Source organism: Eschrichtius robustus, chromosome 2, assembly GCF_028021215.1.
Source record: "Eschrichtius robustus isolate mEscRob2 chromosome 2, mEscRob2.pri, whole genome shotgun sequence".
In the NCBI taxonomy this organism is placed as follows: domain Eukaryota; kingdom Metazoa; phylum Chordata; class Mammalia; order Artiodactyla; family Eschrichtiidae; genus Eschrichtius; species Eschrichtius robustus.
In genome coordinates, this window is record NC_090825.1 from 153155363 (window position 1) to 153163982 (window position 8620).

An 8620-nucleotide genomic window follows, 5' to 3' on the forward strand; every position below is an offset into this window, starting at 1 on the left:
AATCAGGTGTTGGAAATATCAGATAGTATAAAATTTATATACAATTTATAATGATTAGAGGGCAGAAACTAGGGAGTCATCTGCAGGAGATAAGATTTTTACATACACATAAGAATACATATTAAAGATAGGGACGTTGCTGGTGTAGTCTTTTTATAGGTTTTATAAACCACTTGAGCCTATATCCGTCATTTTAGTGTCTGACATGTTTGGAACTATCAGTGCTTTGTTGGTTTATGGCTTAAATTCCTTTTCTTGTCCGTTTCCTTCTTCCCTTCCCCCCACTTTAAAAATTTTCCTATACAGAAAAATAGAATTAAGATTTTTTTTTAGTAAAATTGATACTTATAAGGTCAATATTTTAAAAATGCATTTCTATATACCAGCAACAAAAAATTAGAACGTGTAATAAAAAGACAGATGCCATTTACAGTAGTATCAAAAATATGAATTACCTAGGAAGAGATTTAACAAAATATGAGTAAGACCTGTATACAGAAAATCATAAAATGACTGAGAGAAATCAAAGGAAATTTAAATAAATGGAAAGTGATACTATGTTTATGGGTAGGAAGATTCAATATTATAAAGTTGTCATTGCTTTTCCAATTGATCCGTAGATTTCTTTTATTACATTTAAAATCCCAACAAAGTATTTATTTTGACTGGTGGGCATTGAGGAATGGATAGTGGAACTTGGCACGTTGATTCTCAAGTGTATCAGAACGGACACTGAAAATCAGTTGAGAAAGTATGAGCTTTAAATAACTGATGCTGAGACAACTGGTTATTCGTATAGAAAAAAGGGGATCTGAACCCCTACCTCACACCACATGCCAAAAATCAATTCTAGGTGTCTAAAAGACTCAAAATTAGGTAGAGTTTTTAAACTTTTTGAAAGTAATAAAAGAAAATGCCCTTTTCAATTAACGGATGAGAAGAATCTCTGAAGCGAGACAGAAAAGCATAGAGAGTAAAGTAAATTACTATTAAAGTGAACTACATTAAAATGAAGAACTTCTGTTCATCAAGATATACCATAACAGAAGTGAAAAGGTGAGTCACACACTGGGAGAGGGTATTTGCTATACCCATATGACAAAGGGTTAGTATCCAGACCAAAAACTATAAGCCATTCAGAAAACTACAACCTAATTTATTCTAAAGGGGAAAAAGATTTGACTGGGCATATCACTGAAGAGAGAACACAAATGGTAAAATAACATATGAAAATATGTTCAACTTCATTTGTAATCAGGGAAATGCAAATTAAAACCACAGTGGCATATTATTTCAATCTCATCAGCTTGACAGAAATTTTTCAATGTGGAATACCAAGAATTAGAGATGTGGAACCACTGAATTCTTATACAGTGTTTGTGGGAGAGTCAATTTATTTCAACCATTTTGGAAGATAATTTGCATTATCTATTAGGTTGAAGGTATGCATGCCTTTTGACTCAGCAATTCTACTCTCTGATGTTTGGCCTAGAGAAACTCTTGTACACATGTAGTGGGCGGTAGGTATAAGATGTTCATAGTAGCATATCTGTAAGAGCAAAAACTAGAAACAACCAAGATATTCACCAACAGTAGAATGGAGTAAAATTCTGATATATTCATATAATTGAATACTATACAGAAATAAACATGAATAAACTGTAGTTATTTGCAACAACATGGATGCATCTCAGGAACATGTTATTAAGTGGAAAAAGTATGTCCCAGAAAGACCCATATGGTAAATTCCAATTATATGAAGTTCAAAAGCATGCAAAAATCATATATACATACATATATATGTATATATACATACACACACACACACACACATATATATATATATATATATATAGAATGATTAGGAAGGATGGGATTGGAGAGGGATACATAGGGGCTTAAATGTTCTATGTCTTAAATGGGACAGTAGGTGCACAAGTGATCATGTCATTGTTACTTTTTTTATCCTTAAACATTTATTTTATAAATATTCTTTTGTATATATCCGATACTTAATAAAATGTCAAGGCTCTTTGGAATTGAGGAGGTAAAAAGAGCTTTATCACAGAATGATTTCATGCTGGAAAGTTAGAAACAACAACAAAGGTCCCCAGTAAAGGTCTGGTCAAATAAATTAAGGTACATCTGTATAACAAAATAGCATCCAGCAATGAAGTGCATACACTGACATGAGATGTTCCTTGTATAGCAGATGAAAGAAGTTACAGAACAGTATGATACCTCATTTACATAAGAAATATAAAAATACACATACATAAGAATAGAAAAAGCGTTGAGTGAGTACACCAAAAAGTTAACTGTACTGGAATCTGGGTGTTGACTATTAGAATTATACTTAGGGTTTTTTTTCTTGATTTCTTCTCATTTTTTTCTACCAGAAACATATATTACTATTATACCAAAAAAAGTCAGAGAAAGAGTAGCAAAGAATATCTAAGAAACATCAGAAAGAAGAATGTAAATATAAAATGTTTGGAAACGACCTTCACAAAATATATTAACATATTATTTGAAGAAAATGGTTACACTTTTATTAGAGTTAAAAATGAGATTTGAAGATAAATGGATTTATCTATCTATCTATCAAGTTTCTGGCTAAAAGGCAATATAATAAAGATTTAACTTCTTCCCAATTTAATTTACAGGATTAAAATAATCCCAAACAAAATCACAAAGAAGTTTTTTGTTTTTTGTTTTTTGTTTTTCAGGGCAAATCATTCATTTATTGTTTAAAGATTGCAAGACAACATCTGAATTTCTGTAGCACAATGTAAATGTTTTACTTTTTTGATAAAGCAGAGTATAATAGAAAAAACAATTAGTTTCCAGTAATATCTATATCTCTATTCAGAATTAAGCCTTCCACAGACATGTTACCTGGAAACAAAAGCCTGTTACAATAAGCAAAGCTTCAACCAGAGCGGCTACTTTTCGGGCAGGGAAAGGTTCATCCCTCTAGGGGGATGCTGTGCTATGTAAAATGGCTGCAAGGTCACAGCCTTGAGGGCGCTGGAAGTCTATTCTCCTATTCCACATGAAGTAGTTTGGTGAACTTCAAACGTCCGTTCATCTGCAACCAAGCTGGCAACCTTTAACTGATTCTTTCAAGCAGGTAAAAAATAAATTAAAAGAAATCCCTACACTGATGTTCCTTGATTTACACTGTTAAGTCGTTCATTAACATGTAATTCTGGCTAAGAATTACATTTGAGACTCCTTGCTCAGATTTTGGTTAACAGTACAAATCTTTCCGAAATTCAAGTGCTTCTTAATCAATCATTTGTCAGCTAGGATACATTCAGGCATCAGCTGCAACTACAGAATAGATGCACTGCCTCAGCACTTTGGAAAGACAGAATCTAGAACACTACTAGCAGACAAAATATCTGTTACTAGACAGCATATGTGCAGTACAGCAAGACAAAAACATATATTCATATGTTGGCTTGTTTAAGCCTCAAGCCCTCAGTCCTTTGTTGAAATACAATAATTTCATTCCTATGGTTTTCAATACCAAAAACTCAACCCCCAGGAGGGCTAAAGTCTAATTTATACTCCAAACCAAGTAGCAGTGCAGTTCGCTACTACTGAGGCTGAATCCATAGACTTCAAGACCACGTCCAGAAGACAAGTTATTATGTGTAACACCCTAGAAGGTCTGAAGCATAATAATCATATACATAGCTGGTCCTCCAGAGCTTTTTACCTATAACATGTTTTTTGATGAAAGTTATTTAATGCACTGGAGATAACTGGGACTTACTGATCAAATATTTGAATACTTGTACTTACCTGGGATTTCATTGCTGCTGAAAGAAAAAGGAAGAACAGGACTCACTTTAAAAAAAAGAACAAACTTTAGAAGTGAAAGTAAAAATCTGATCACACACTATCACTTTTGGAAGCAGCACAGAGGGGCAGTCAACGGTAAAACACTGGTGCAATAGGTCAAAACTCTAGGCCAAAAATCCATTATTATTATCATCAGTGACAGTACCACAACTGTGCCCTTCATAATTAATAATCACTCCTAAGAATCTTCATTTGGCACCAGATGATGTGTTTAAGAGAAACACTCTGGGAGGTTTTGAATCAGACTTGGTTTTTTGTTAGCCAAGTTACAGGAAAATGTTTAAAGTGGGGGGAAGGGAAGAAGGAAACGGACCAGAAAAAGAATTTAAGCCATAAACCAACAAAGCACTGATAGTTCCAAACATGTCAGACACTAAAATGACTGATATAGGCTCAAGTGGTTTATAAAACCTATAAAAAGACTACACCAGCAAAGTCCCCATTTGTCTGTAGAGTTCAGAAACTAAAACAAGGAATATTTTAGCTTAAAACCTTATCTCAAAAGAATCATATACACGTCACATGAATAAAACCTGAAACCAAACATTTTTAATAGCTCCAATACCCCAAATATAAAGAAAAACTTAATTCAGAAGACTGGGCAATCTCTATCTCCCCTCCACACTAACCACCCATCCCATGGAAGACCAAGGGAGATCAGACCTTCCAGACTTGGGCAACACCTGGCTGCCGCAAAATTCTACGGAGACTCCTTGTGGAACAGCAGTCTCCCATCTCTTGTGTCTCTCCCTGTCATGATCATGCAGGAAGCAAGTCTGGCTGTGCTATCTGTTATCACTGTCTGTCACCCATCTGCAACATGATATTGCTACAAAGGTAAGTACAAAGTAACGTATCTAGTTCCCTTTCCCCCAGAAGGTTGAGGCTCAGGTACAGGGGTAATTCTCCTGCGCACACAGTCATTATTTAGGCCGACTCAGTGACGTCAACAGGCTTCATCATGTGATCAGGTTTGTTGCCAGCTGCATAATGCTCCCACATCTGTAGATAGAGGCGCTCTAGTTCCAGTGTGTATTGTTTGGTGTTGAACAGAGGGCTAGATATTCTCTGCTTCCAGACTTTGCCACGAATTCTCTTCAGGTATTCTAGATCAGTTCCCAGTTTCACAGCTATGTCTTCATACTCTTGTCTATTTTTAGCAATAAGCTCAAGACAGCCTAAACAGGTGAGCTGGGAAGCTGCAACTCGGGAAGCAAGAGTCTCTCCTGGCATAGTCACCATGGGTGTCCCCGACCAAAGGACATCCATCCCTGTGGTGTGTCCATTACAGAGTGGAGTGTCCAAGCAGACATCAGCCAGCTGGCCTCTCCGAACATGTTCCTCTTTAGGAGCAACAGGTGAAAAAATGATACGGTTCTGGGGAAGGCCCATATTTTGCGCGTACTGTTGAATATTAGGTTCTCCTGCTGGGAAACGCAACAGCCACAGTACGCTATTGGGAACACGCTTCAGAATATTTGCCCACATCTGCAAAGTAGATGGGTCAATTTTATATAGCTGATTAAAGTTACAGTACACAATGGCATCTTCCGGTAACCCGTACTGAGAACGTGTGGTTACAATAATGGTACGGGGAACCTCCTCTCCAGTGGCAGCCTTATTGTTGATCTGGGTAGTTGCCAGTCCATTGCTAATACTGAATCCATTAATTGTTATCTGAATTTGTCCTCTGTTAATCATTTCAATAACTGCTTCTGCAGTCGTATTCATAGGAATGACAGGCATATTAAGATCTATATTGCTGCTGTCTGCTTTGTCTCCTCCATCAGGACATTTCATCTTGACAATTTTCACGTCTGGTAGACTATCAAGAAATGCTTTGAGGTCGATGCCATTTAGCACAATTCGATTGTCATAAATGTGCCCATTGGACTTAAAATCGATGACTGCTTTTTTCTTCAGGTGAGGGAACATATTAGCATGATCACCAATAAAGAAAGTATGGGGCATATAAGCCAGTTTCTCAGAATACTGCTCAGCAACTTCAGCAGGTGAAGTTTCCCGATCAGTGATGATATAATCCATGAAAAGCGCGCCACTAGTCCCAGGGTACCCCAGCCACATTGCCTGAATAGGAGCTGGCCTGAGAGCAAAGAGTTCATTTCGAGCACCCCTGGTATAACCATTCATATTTACGAGGATGTGTATACCATCTTGATGGATGCGATCAGCTGCTTTTCCATCGCATGGAATCTGAGAAAGATCAACGAAATGATCGGCTTCTGCCATCACCTTCGCTCGGAAGTTTGTGCCATCATCTGGGCTCAGGGCATAACAGAATACCTCAAATTTATCATGATTGTGCATGCCTGGAATAGACTGCATAAGATGAGAAGTAGGATGGTTCCCAAAGTCAGAACTCACGTATCCTACACGCAGTCGACCATCACTGAGCTTCAAGTCCTTTGGATGTTCATACGGTGGTTTGTGAAGGACATTGATGTTATCCAGGCAGAGGTGCCCATGCCTCTCGGCAATAGCCTTCCTGACGCCGTGAGGAAGAGGATATAACATGCTGTGATGAGGCTGCACAGAAGGCAACCTGTTCTTCTCTAACTGGTCAGCCACAACGCTGACCAACCTCTTCATGCGCTCATCATAGTCTGTCCAGTCACAGACAATCTGCAGGCAATGAGCCAGATTACAATAAGCGTCAGGAAAGTCAGGTTGAAGCTTCAGAGCAGTGCGATAAGAAGCAATTGCTTCTGGAATATTCCCTGAATCCTTGTGAATGGAAGCCAGATTGCTGTGGGCATCCGCAAATGCAGGGTTAATCTGAATGGCACGTGTATAACACTGCAAGGCTCCCTGAACATCCTGCATCCCCGTTAGAGTGTTTCCCATATTACAGTAGGCCTCAGCAAAGGTAGGACTGATTCGAATAGCCTCCTTATAATGCATCAGAGCTTCCTGCACTCTTCCCTGCTGCTGCAATACACTTGCTAAATTTGAATGGACAGCAGCAAACTCTGGGAAGACTTCTAATGCTTTACAATACAAGCGAACTGCCTCTTCAATGTTTCCCTGTTCTCGCTTGATATTGGCTAGGTTATTCAGAGAGTCTGCATGGGTGGGACACAGCCACAGAGCTGTATTATAACAATCTTCTGCTTCGGCAACACTGCCCTTCTCTTTGAGAGCGTTGGCTAGGTTGCAGTAAGCGTCCGGGAAGTGTGGTTGCAATTCAATAGCTCGCCTGTAGGTGTCTATTGCCAGATCTATCAGGCCTTGCTCATAGTATACACAAGCCAGGCTGCCATGTACCACTGCATGATTTGGACTCAAGCTTAGGGCACGAAGGTAAGCTGCCACAGCTCGTTCAAAAATCCGTGCCTCTTTGAAGACATTTCCTAAATTGATATAAGCATCCAGAAAATTGGGGTCATGGGTGACAGCCTTTTCAAAGTGATGAATTGCAAGCCAAATCTCCCCTTGTGCATTGAAAACACAGCCAAGGTTACTCCAAGCTACTGCAAAGTTCGGTTGCGTCTCAATTGCTTTCAAATAACATGCCTTGGCTTCTTCCAAGCGACCCAGGGCTTTGAGCAGGTTCCCCAGGTCACTGCAAACACAGTACAGATCAGGATTGTACTGAAGAGCGGAGGCGTAAGCTTGTACTGCCCCTTCCATGTCGCCTGCTGCTACCAAAGCGGCTGCCAGGTTAATATAACCATCGATGAAATCTGGTTTGAGACGCAACGCATGCCGGTAATGCTCGATTGCTTCCTGCAACTGCCCGCTTTCCTTGTACACATTCCCCAAATTCGAATAGGCTTCTGCCAGAAGAGGGTTCTTTTTAATTGCCAGAGTACTAAAGTGGGCAGATCCGTCCAGCCTTCGACACCGGAAGTGTATAGATGAAAGTAATAAAAGTACACCAGTATTGTCTGGCTCTTGTCTCCAGAGCTGCATGCAGTGTCTCTCAGCTGCCTCAAAATCTCCCGCCTGATAGGCTCGATGTGTCAACTCTGCTAACCCTTGGAAGGAAAGCATACGTTTCGTTGGGTCTGTGCTGTCGGCCACGTTGCCCACGGAAGACGCCATCTGGAGCTTCTGGAGGGAGTGCGAAAAGAGGGTAATTGAGTCCCGCTGCTGCCACTACTGGCAAGAATGTTTCTAGAGGTAGCAAATACAAGGGCAGTAGCCGTACCACTGCTTTGGCAGGCTTAAGCGGCGGCAGCAGTTACATACACTGAACCTTAGGAACTCTGGTTGGCCATCTATCTCTCACGGTCTTGAAAAAATCACAATGAAGTTTAAGTTTTTTTTAATTGATAAGATGGTTCTAAAGTTTATCTGGAGATGCAAGAGGGAAGAGATGTGGGGACATATGTATATGTATAACTGATTCACTTTGTTATAAAGTAGAAACTAACACACCATAGTAAAGCAATTATACTCTAATAAAGATGTTAAAAAAATATAGAGTTTATCTGGAAGAATAAATGGGGCTATTGATAATAGAATTCTGAAAATTAAAATTAAGAGGTTAGACTTGTTCTAATGGATCAATTTTAAAATGAATGCTAAAGCGACAACCATTGAACCACTATGATACAGTCAAATAGAAAGCTCTTAAACATCTAGTAGAAAGTGCTCAAACATCTCTTTATATTTTTAGAAACAGTGAATGTTGGAGGAAATAATGGTAATAGAGAAAGTAGAACATAAATAATGTTGGAATAATGGTTAAGGAAGGGTAGTTAATTTTTACCTTAAAATACGT

At 38.9% G+C, this 8620-nt stretch overlaps 1 pseudogene; it reads right to left on the reverse strand.

Moving 5' to 3' along the window:
* Positions 1 to 4800: 4800 nt before the first annotated feature.
* LOC137758641 (UDP-N-acetylglucosamine--peptide N-acetylglucosaminyltransferase 110 kDa subunit pseudogene) lies at positions 4801 to 7938 on the reverse strand (annotated as a pseudogene).
* Positions 7939 to 8620: the final 682 nt, after the last annotated feature.